The 12128-nt window shown below is 44.2% G+C and overlaps 1 protein-coding gene across 3 annotated transcripts in view; it reads left to right on the top strand.

Annotated features, from left to right (window-relative positions):
* sdccag8 (SHH signaling and ciliogenesis regulator sdccag8) overlaps nucleotides 1-12128 on the top strand; it is a 48608-nt gene that overhangs the window by 10227 nt on the left and 26253 nt on the right. The gene's annotated exons all lie outside the window — the stretch shown is intronic.

Raw genomic sequence — 12128 nt, 5'->3', positions numbered from 1 at the left:
ACACATCCACATGTCACATACACACACCTGCTGAAATTTGGTCAGAGCTTGGTTTGTTTTTTCCCTTTTTTTCCCCTCATTTCTCTATTGCTTTTTTCTCATGCCTTTCCAAACTAAACAAATAAACCTCAAGCGATTGTCCCTCCCTCCACCCCCCGTACCTTTGTCTCTTTCTGTCCATCTGCGGGCCTTCTGGGGTTATACAGAACGACATGCAGTTCATTCGTAGTCGTGCTTCCGTTTGCCCTCTCTTGTTCACTACAGAGCCATGCATGAGTCTTTGTAGCTGTGGTGGGCTGGTTTGTGTAACTGTGTTTGCTGTATGTGTGTTCTTTGAGAGTTAGAGTGTGAGATTCACAGTAGTGAGGCTGGGAGGCATTTGTATGACCAGCCTTCGAAGGCAGCTCTTTGATTCTATCTGTGCAACTTGCTCGCTCCCCTCTTTCATTCTGTCCTCCTCTCGTGGCCCAAATGATCACAGCCCGCCTTCAAACGGGGGACATGAAGCACAGACAGCCTCTGTTTGATTTCCGATAGCCCTACCTTCCTTTCTGACTAACACACACACACACATATTTGTTTGTACAACTGCACGCTTGCAAATGTGCACACTGAAACGCACGTCATTCGTATAACCGCATGCCTGTACACACAGACGCAATCACACACACACACCCTCACTCACACACAGATGCATGCACGTATCCGGGGGTCCCATGGCGGCTGGTGCGCTGCGCTGCGCTCCAGGATTGGATCATCAGCCAGCTGTGAGTTGGACAGCCCAGGATCTGTCCTAATCCCCGTCACTCTGTTCACATCGCCTCACATACACACACACACGCTCCAGTCCCAGCCCCAGCCCAGCAGAGGGCTTTACTAAGTTTGTTTTGTTTGTTTGTTCCTGTCTTTCTTCACTTTTTCTTCTTTCCTTGTCTCCAACCGGCCCTCTCGCTTCCCGTGTTGTGATCACAGATCCCAAAGGCCACAGTAAAAACTGCCCAGCATAACTTCTGTTTCAACACATGCCAGATAGGCATGAATGGGTAGATGTGTGTTTGCATGCGTTAGTGTACCCGTGGTTAGCTGAGACCTGTGTGCATGCTTTGTGTTTTGGACGAGTGGAAAGTCTGCAAGGCCCCAAATCTTCCAGTTTTGTTATCCCCATGAAATCAAGCATCCATGTTCATGAGGGTGCTTGCTTAGAGCTGTCGATGGACCTGGAGCTGAAAATACTTCAGTGAATAAGTTAACTTTCTCACCTAGAACTTGTCTAACTTGTGGATTCTTGGGACAGGAAATATCTGAACATGACCATTCATATAATCTGATCTGTGGCTGTATGACATGGACACTTAGTTGAAGAAAGTAGTAGAGCTTTCAGATAAAACTTCCGGGTAGTGAATCAGATCAGGAGGCGTGGAGGCTGCTGGACCCAGTGCAACGAAACTTGCAGCGAGGGTCAACTGTGAATGGCTGCTATAGGTTTCTGACAGCAAAGTCTCCAACTCCAACATCTGGAAAAGGTTTCCTGCATCATGATGTTTGGGGACATTGGATTTAATAAGGCCACAGTCAAAGCCTTGATTGCAGAGGCAGCTGGTTTGAGTTGTGACCAGAAGGTCATGGGTGCCTGCAGTGGCTGTACCACAAGAACTTGCGGGTGGACATTGAAGGAATTAATGTAGAGCTGGTTAACCCAAAGTGAAGAGCTTGGCAGGCGATCGGGATGTCTTACACAGGAATTTATTGAAGCTCGATTGAGGAGAACAGAGTTACAGTACAAGTGAAAACACTGTGCAATGCCGCTCAATTCTGCCGTCTACTTCCAGACAAGAGTATTTAAACCCTTCACTAAATCCTTACCCTTACTACCTCCAAATACGGTTATTCTTCTCACATCTATGCCTCTATTGGTTATTGAACTATAACGTAAACGAGACAATATGCTGATTAAAGTTAACTGAAGTCACGTAGTCTGTACACTTGCTATCCATTCTACAAGGAGATCAGCCTCACTGTCTGCACAAAGCACAGCATATCTCCACCTGACCTTGGTTACCATGGGATACAGCCAGCCTTATCGAGACAGCTGCTTACCCCTGCCAACCTCAGTAGACAGAGAGATAAACCACTCTGAAAGAGACAGGTCATGACCTACTGCTCCCTGTGAGCTGAAGGAGGCCTTTTGGGCTTGAAGCTTCTGTGACCTTTAGAGTAAAATCTTTGTTGTGGGAGGAGTATGGAGAGGCAGTTGGGAATGACTCTCAAAGAGTGTGTAGCAAACTATGAGATGACTCAGGAAAAAGAACCAGGGCTTTCCCCGAACTACTTTCATCAAGGGGGGAACTTCTAACCTTGACTTAAGATGTCGGCCTTGGGACACTGAGGAACCTCTAAACCTGAGACAGCATGAAGAGCTTTGAGTAGAACTGCTGCTCCTTTCAATTGAAAGAAGTGAAGTGTTTCAGGCATGTAATCAAGATGCCTCCTGGATGTTTATGGATGTATTCTGGGTGCATCCAATGGGATGAAGACGCTCGAGAAAGTCCAGAATTTGGAGGGATTATATGTCCAACCTATGCCACAGTGACCTAAGTGGCAGCAAATGGAATGGATATTGACTAGGGCTGAAACTAATGCTTATTTTCATGATCGATTAATCTGCTGATTATTTTCTTTATTAATCATTTAATGGTTTTTTCTCTGACATGTTAAAAAATAATGTGAAAAAATGCTATTCACAATATCTTAGAGCCTATGGTGATGCCTTCAGTTTGATTGGTTTGTCTGACCAACAGTCCAGAACCAAAAAATATTCAAATGACTGTTTTTATATGTCGAAGAAAAACAGCAAATCCTCACATTTAAGAAACTGGGGACAGAGACTGTTGAATTAATTTTCTGTCAAATGAATAATCAACAAATGTTGCAGCTCTAATATATACAAAACTCTGTAATACATGAGAAAAGACCAATTGGAGCAAGGTGGACAAAGGCTGGTCATACTATAAAGGGTTTGGAGCTGCTCAGATATTAAAGTTGTAAGTTGAAATCTTTTTGACTGGATGTTGATAGTACCAGCACTTGTGCTTTCACTGTAGTGCCATTTCATAGCTTTCTAAAACGCTTTTCTTGTAAATGAGGTGTCAGAAGATAGAAACATGCACACCAAGACAATACAAAATGAGGCCATCACTTATATTAATAGTTATATTAATAGTGTGAGAACAGTGGGTGAAACAGACAGGCAGGAGAGCAGGTAGACAGAGAGTTTTAAGGCCACAATCTCCTTTCTGTGACCCTGAAATCAGAAGATGGATGCTGAGACTGAGAGGCGGAGAGATATTCAGACAAAGCTCCAGACCAACCGCTGAGACTCTTATATACAAAGTTCCCCAAACTCTATTAAACATGTCACGCTGCTGCTCTCTCTCTGTACCTCTACCTAGTTGTCTTTTTTTTTCTCCCCCCTCTCCCCTCAGTTGTACATCGTGATAGCAAGGTCTGGAAAGGCGGTGAACAGAACTGCGTGTGTGTGTGTGAGGGCGGAGAAGTGTAAATGAGGAAGGTGAGGCAGCAGATGCCGCGTCCCGCCAGAGGCTCGCTTTGAGCAGCGAGTGAAATCTGGGCGCGACAAAACTGCTGCAAACCAACTCGGCGGGAGGCCCTTGTCCAATCACGGCCCGGAATAAAAGGGCCGGGGCGCCACGCGGGCTGCAGACGCTCAGGAGAGGTGGGGGCCATAATGAACCTTCAAATGCTGCCAGCGAGCGCACACACACTTGAGCACAGCATCTTTCTTTCTACCTGGCAATAGCAATGCCTAAGCACCGTCACCACACACACACACACACACACACACACACACACACACACACACACACACACACACACACAACCTCTACAGCAACTGCGTGTGTGACTTTTTGTATGTGCGGTTGAACACATGCTCGAAGAATCCTCGCTTCATGATGTGTGTTGACTCATATTTGTGAGCGTGCAATTACACGAGTCTGTGTGCATGCCTTTGTGCGAACGTTAAGTGTTGATACCTTTGGGCTACACCTGTGTCTGTGAAGTTTGATGTGTGTGTCTGTGTGTGACAGCAGCGGGGCAGTGCCAGGTATAAGGCTCGCTGTGTGCTTTTGTGTGTCTGCGTGTGTGTTTGTGTGTGCTTGTCTGGTCGGCAGCCATGTTGTTGGGTAGCAGATGGCACCATGGTTGGCAGGGGAGGGGCTGCTTAGCACAACTAATCAGACAGTTACGGATAGGGCAGCTGGGAGGGCCGTCGGCCAGCCGTGTGTGTGTGTGTGTGCGTATGTGTGTGTGTGTGTGTGTGTGTACCACAGAGTGCCATGATGTTGACAGTGGTGGGCCCGTTGGCCTGGTGACGAGACCTTGCCACGTTCTTCTCTCCTCGCTGTCGGAGTGCCCTCTCTGCCATCCTGCCTTCTCACCTCTCTCGTACTTGCACTCTCGCCGTCTCTCTCGCTCAATCTGTTGAGACCGACTCGGTCCTTAATCGTTCTTTCAGTTTCTTTTGACTTTCCATCTTCTTTTGTCTTTCTGTCACACCGTCTTAATCTCTGCTGCATCTTTCTTTCTCTGGTCTTTAATTGTAAGTTTATCTGTGTTCATTTAGTTGATGTGACTAATTAAAACAGAATGTGTATTTCTGTCAAGCTGGGTACTAACTAATGCATATGGAAACCAGTGGAAACATTTTAATAGTTTAGTAAAAAGCGGTACATTTAAAAATGTTCTTGAGCAGGAACGTTTCTCCTTTCAAAATAAAGCCTCAGACTTTAGCTGCAACCCTTGATCTAAACAAATGTTTCCTCTCATTGTTGTTTCTATCCTCCTGCTTACGATTCTTGTCTTTCACTATCACTTTCACCTTGTCTTAGTGTTACTAGTGTTACATCAAATACACTACGCATCTAAGACATCTTGACAGCCAGGTCTAGATCTAAGCTGGTTGTCAGCTGATTTCTTGTAGCTCGTGCATCTGCGTAGCTTCTCCAATTCACCTTCGGCACCAAGCTTTGTATGAAACATGAGTGCTTTTTACCAAGTCCGACGTGATCTCTGAAAAGACCAAAATTCAAGATTGTCTTTTTTAAAAATTTTTTACATACTTCAGTTTGAGTGCTTGGATTACATTTGGTATTGATTTTATACAACTAGAATATTGAAACAGTTATGGATATAAATTTAAATCCATTTCAAGACTAATACAAGGATGGATAGTTTCATCTGGGAAACAGTTGCTAATACGACAAACACACCCAACAAATGGCTTTCTTCCTTGTTCCTCTGTACTTCTTACTCTTACTTTTACTTCTGCATTATTCTTCTTCTACCATTTGCTAATACAGGTATCTCTCAGAGGATAAATGATACAATGGGAACCTGTAAAGCAAGCCTAGCTAACTCTGGAATTGCATGAACTACTGGAGATATGATGAAGTGAAACATGTAGATTCATATGTAGAAACATAAATACAGCAGCGGAAAATCACACTACAAGTACCAGGGTTATTAAGCAGAGCTGTAATCTGTCTATCCTGTGGGGCTGGGAATGGATAGAATAGACAGATCGCTGACTGGGAGACCTCAGGCAAGATGGAGGCAAATCTGTCGGCTACAACTGTTGCCACCCCAGCCAAGTGTGCCCTGGGACACTGGCCTACATACACACTACTGCTGGAGGACAGAGAACGAAAGGGAGAGCACCAGCCCCGTGCCATCCATCCACCATCCATTCTTCACCTCATTCCACGCTCCTCTTTTCTTGCCCGTCCTCTCTTACACTGCATACACGAGGCCACCGCTTAACCTTTATATATCTGATGGTTTATAGAATATCTTGAAATGCCCTGAAAATGTTTAGAAGTACCTGAGTAATTTAGGAGGCGTTTCCTGAAAGGGTTTAGTTAGGAGTTTAGCGGTAGTTGTCAGCATTTTAGAGGATGTACTGCTTTTTGCCGTGTTGTGGCCGTGGTGTGCATCGATCTTGTGCACGCTGAATGAATTTGTGTAGTTGTGTGTGTCATCTGGTCAACTTTGTGCCTTCACATGCCCCCGCTGTGAGGATGGCACCATCAGTGACTACACTGTGCCCACTGCCCAGTAGACAGAGCTTTCATCCAACATGACAGAACCTCTCTCTGCTCCTCATTTCCCCTCCTTTCTCTCTTTTACCTCTGTCACTCTTTTACCTGATTGATCTATCCTTTTATCTTTTTCATCCTCTTAATTTTTTATCCTTCATATAGCTGCCCTTTGTTCTCTCTCTCTTTTTTTTTTTTTTCTCCTACTGTCAATTCATCTCTTTTTCTCTGCTGCCCTTTGTGGGCACAGCAGTGCCAAACGGTGCCTCATGGGTAGCAGGGCAGCGCCCCCATCGGCAGATTGTATCAGGAGATGATCACAAAGACAGAAGCAAGAGATTGGAAGATTGGAAGGAAGAGGATAGGATAGGTTCAAGGTTGCAGCTGAGTGGAGATATATTCTGGAAGGACATATGGAGGAATACTGGAAGGGAGGAGAGTGGTGATGAGTTATGGAGTGTGTTGTATAAGGGAGGTGAAGGACCAGAGAGTGCTCCCTCAAACTCCTCCATAGGCACTTTTGAAATCAACCAAAGCTCCTCCTCTGCTCCTGTTCTTGCATGTAATTTGAAAAAAACCTCAACATAAATAAATAATTGCAGAGATGAAGTTTTTATGGCTGGCATATATGTACATTTTCACATAATGTGTTTATTTAGTTGTATAATTATTACCATAAGAAGTCATAAAATAAAGGAAATCCACATAGATTGTGATGTTTAATATAAACAAAGGCTTGTACATCTTTGAAAGAGATTAACATACTTCCAGAGATCTGTTGCTACGTTCAGCTCTTTCTTATATTGACGCACAGTGTAAAATGCCAAAAATACCAAAGCTATATTTATGCATATTGATGTGCTCCTTGTTCTAAACAAAGCTCTGCGTGAACCAGGTTGAAAGACACAACCTTGACTGTGACGCTGTTCAGTGCAGTTTGTTAGCAAGGAGATACAGGCAAAGACGCAGGCGACTAAAAATGGAGGAGATGACACTGGAAATGAGTCTGGAAATGGAAAGGAGGACAAATAGATAAAGCTAGCTGTGGATGAGAATGAAAAGGAAGTAGATATGGAAATTGTGTGGAGAAGAGGGTTTAGGATAATACAGAGGAAGTTTTAAATGTAGAGAGAAGTGGGTGGATGGCATAGAGGAAGCAGAGGGGAGCAGAGGAGAGGTTGGCGATGGTTTGTACATGATGGCAGGCACCGGGTGGGCACATGCCCCCCTACGGTGCCATCTCCAGCCCTAGTTCCCCCCACTGAGTTTAAAAAAGCCTCTCTTTGTTTTCCACCTCAATGGCCGCCTCTCCCTCACTAGGCATCTGATCTAATGGCCCAGGAGCAGAGAAACCGAGGAGAGAAGAGGCGAGGAAAGGAGTTTGCATAGGTAAGGTGAGGAAAAGAGGTGAAGAAGTAAAAAGATAATAGAAGAACTCGCTGATGATTATTTAGGTGGGTAAGGAGAGAGAGATGGCACGTGTGCCAGCCTGCCAGCTGCCCCCAAGTTTATAACCGGGTAGGAGGGATGAGGGGCGTTTGAAACGACATCAGGTATGTCTCAGGTGTGAAGTGAATTCCAACACTGGTGGATTGTGCTCACACCAGGCGAGAACACTCCATGTGGTTCAAACATTTAGTTTGCTCACCTTTCTCTCTCACTGCTCTATTTTTTTTTCCTCATCTGAAACTTTCTTTGTCGTCTCTCATTTTTTTTGTCTTTTAGATAAATATATGTTTAATGCATGCATGCTGAATATTTAACATTAATTAGAAATGTACACTTGTAAACATAGTAAAATATTCTATCATTTGGTTAATTTTCTCTTCCCCAATCTGACTTTTATGTTAATATATTTGACATTTATACAATAATATGCATGTAACATATGTTACAAATGCTACAAATGCCTAATGAGAAGTAACTTGAAGCTGGTAACCTGGTTTCCTAAAATTAATTATTTTAATAATTTACCTTCTCAGCTGAAATTGATTTGACCTGCAGCCCTGCTGCATATGCTACTCACAACTATTTCTGTAGGACACAGATTTGACACTGACGTTGAATCCTGGGTTTCTGGATCGGGTCAGTATGGGAGCATATTGTACGTATGCTGTGTGTTTATTTTTAAAAATCACAGATGCCTGCGCTGCCAGTCCGCTCTTCCTGTGTTAAAACCATCAGTCATCTGTGCCAATTAAGACTTTTAAACTTCTCTCACTTTAGTGCAGATAGATGACAGAGGCCAATCAGCAGCTAATTACTTCAATCTAGAGCTGGGTTTTTTTCTTGAGGGGATGTGTGCTGTAACAGCAAATGTTTATTTCTTTGAGGGTCTTGTGAATTCGTCACTGTCTTGTGTGAAGAGTGAAAGACAGCTTTTAAATTGTGTACATTTCAAGAGAGTAACTGTCCATAATTATATGCTTGTGTGTGCTGGAGGACAAGAGGGAGATTTTATTTTTTTTTTTTTGCTAATGTAACAGTTGCAGTTTTCTCTTTTTCGGGCACGATTGGCTCACCACTGACCTTGGTGGTGGTGGGGGGGCTTTACCGCTCCTTGAAGAAGAAAAGAGGCTCGGGCCGCCCGCTGTAAACAAAGTTGACTTGCCGACAGATGGATTGAATGACAGAGAGGCTAACTGAGCCAGGAACGGGCCTGGCAGCATCGCACTGAGCAGAGAGAGAGGGAGGGAGAGAGAGAGAGAGAAAAAGAGAGAGATAAAGGGGGGGGGGAGGGAGAGAGAGGGGAGAAGAGAGAAGAGGTGGCCAACAGGAGAGGAGGTGTGAACAGGTGCAGGGCCGCTGAAGGAAGAACCAGCAGATGGAGAGAGACACAGCCAGTTTAGTTACAGGAAAAAAAAGGGTGGGAGGGAAAAGAAGAGGGAGGAGGGAGAGATGGAAGCGGGAGAGAAAAAAAAAAAGGATCGGAGCAGAGATGAGAACGCTCTGGACGGATAGATGGACAGATAGATGGAGATATGGGCCGAACTGGGTGTTTAACGGCGAAGCTGCATCAGGCTGCCTCTCTGTTTGATGCGTTTGTTTCATAAAGGTAAAGCGGCGTCGTGGAGGGAGGGGTGTCGAAAGACAAACATGTGGGAGCGGAGTGATTGACTCGCATCAGTCCGAGGTTTGATAAAAATGTGCTAAAAACACATTGAGGTGCGTGCGAGAGAAAATTGTGACACTGCGTGCTGTCTGCTACACAAAACAATTCAGATGTTTATTGTTTGCAGCATCAATAAATAACAAGCAGCACAGAAAAATGTTCAATATGTCACTTTATTTTCTCCGCAGTGCACTCGACCATCGTTGGCAAGTATCCGTTAGACGGGCCTACACGAGGCCTCCGTCTCACCGTCTCTCAGTCACACACGTAGATACGAGAGCACTCACACACCAGCAGAAATCATCTTTGTAGTTCTGTGTATCAAACTGTTGAATATTAATGTCGTCTGATTGATGAAGTCCATCATAAATAGCTGTGGATCTGCTGGAATTCCTCCACAAAAATGAATCATCACAAGTGTCACAGTTTTTTTTTTTTTTTTGAGCAAGATACAAGCAAATAGTTAACAGTTGTAATTTGATAGTACAGTATCAGTTCATAGCAGTAAAATCAATATCAATATTCAATATTTTCTCAATATTTAAGGGTAGTCGCACCAAATAATTGTTTGAGCTTTTGGTGCATCAGTTTAAATAACTAATTTAAATTGAAATATAATAGATTTTCATATTTTTCAGTTTCATATTATATAGTTAAAGGGATGCCTTTAATTTAGAAGCTAGAAGAATAATTTAGAAGTTAGATTGTAGTTATATATAATAGAATGTCTGATTATAAATGTTACATTTAAAACAACACTCATATCAAATGTCTCATAATTAAAATGTTTGGAAAATAGTGGATTTATGGAGTCAAACGGTGCACTGAGTGTAGCTATTAGTATTAGTACAGATGGTCCTCTGTGATAGAAATAGTATTACTCATCTTCCACTTGATTCTCCATCTCCTCCTCTACTCTTTTCAGGGATCAGCGATGTCTTGCAACAATCAGTCGTCTTTGTTGCGAACAAAGCTCGTATGTTTGCATGTTTGTGCTATAGGCTGGGTTCACAATCTGTTCACCTGTATGTTAATTTCACACCTGTTATTTTGCAACACAGGAGCATTGCGGAGCGAAGATATGAATATGCATCGATTTGAGGAATTGTTGTCTTTAGTTTTCCATCAGTAACTATATAGATCGTTTATATAAATATTTGTTTTTACTCTCTGAAAAAAAGGAGCAAATCATCCAAATCATGTGCTTGATTTTGGTAAATGCTTCCAAAAAGTTACTGAAGTTTGAAGAGAATAAATAAATCACGTGAATGATTCTTAGTCATTTGAATATTTTGTGTATTTTATATGTATATTATATACATTGATATCCTTTAATATGTTTATGTGTGTGTTCATACACTGTATGTATGACTTTAAATTGTATGTATTTGTGTCTGAGTGATAATGTATTTATTAGGAGAGTATAGTCTTTTACTTTAGCCCAAACAGCGGTCAGTGGTGTCTGGCGTTGGCGAATGTCTCCAATTCCTCCAAGTCCACCGTCTGACTCCAATTTGTGCTCGTTCTCTGATAAACCGCGGCATTTGGTGGTTCTGGCGTGGGATGCCGGCTGCACCACAGGGTGCTGCAAACTCCGCGCTTGGTCAGGCCCTGGCACCCCACATCTAATGGGCAACAGCTTGAATAGTGCCCACTTAGGCAGGCAGTGTGGACTGGGCCCCCTCTTCTTCCTCGCCGCTCAAGCCAGCTAGCTAGCCAGCCACCGCCTCTGCCACCTCCCACTTACCCAGCAGCCACTGTACCTGGCCGCAGCCCCAGAGCCATTCCAGCCTACCTTAGGCCCCTGGCCCATGCAGCTCTCGCCATACTTATCAAGCTGTCCTACAGTGCATCAGGCCAGGCATATACAAACAGGCCCAGCTATCTCCTAACTGAACATTCAGTCTATTGCCTCCTAGGCCCAAACAAGAGTTCCTGCCACAGGCAGCAACCCAGAGCCCATTCACCAATTAGCTGGAAGGCAGATCATTGTCCAGGGAGAATTATCCAGCTCCAGCCCCACATATCTGCCTCTGCTCTTCTCATCGTCCTTAACCAGTCCTTATCCAGGGCCTGGCTCTCCGCTGACATCTCTCCTTTGCTTTCTCTTTTTTTATGCTTTAATTTGACAGTACTCATCATCAGCCATTTTGTGACAGCATTTTTGCGAGTAAACATGGTGCATTTGATCGGGGATACAAAATGGCACCCTGAAAAGAGCCCCACAACCTATCCCCGACTCCCCAGCTTTGATTTGATCCTTGATGAGGTACATAAAGTTTCACTTCTCGTCAGTGTTTTAGGCTCTTGTCTCAGGGATTTGAACACTCGGGCCCTACTTCTTTGAAATCCTTGCGTTTGTTTGTTCTCTTAAGTTGTGTACAACTTTATGGGGTTAAACTGAAACTGAATGTTGGTTCAGTAGATCAGCAGGACCAAACAGATGCCAAATGAGTATCTCTCTGTCTTTTTGCTTTTCTATCATCTTCTGTTTTTTCTTCGCCCTCCTCTTCCTCATCACCACTCTATTGCTGACTGCTGGAACTTTTTGGCGGCCTGTCTGATGCTAATTGGTGGGTAAACAGGTCTGGTGTGAGTCCCCCCCCCCCCCCCCCCCCCCCACCATCACACACAAACACACACACACAGACATACACAAATACACACGGCCCCCTGGAACCTCTTACAGGACCAAATGGCTGGCAATGCCTGCCCGCCATCTCCCGCTGAGCCCTGGTGTGCGCTTTGGTGGCTCAGGCTGCTGTTCAAGCCCAGCGGGGGTTCATTCACTCTCTCACACACACACACACACACACATATACGCACACACAGTCATACGCGTACAGACACACACACAGTCTCCTTGTGTCCCCTGCACACCCGCCACCCGCTTTCACACCCCA

The sequence above is a fragment of the Thunnus albacares genome, chromosome 14 (assembly GCF_914725855.1).
Source record: "Thunnus albacares chromosome 14, fThuAlb1.1, whole genome shotgun sequence".
Taxonomy (NCBI): domain Eukaryota; kingdom Metazoa; phylum Chordata; class Actinopteri; order Scombriformes; family Scombridae; genus Thunnus; species Thunnus albacares.
This window is presented reverse-complemented; position numbering and strand designations above follow the sequence as displayed.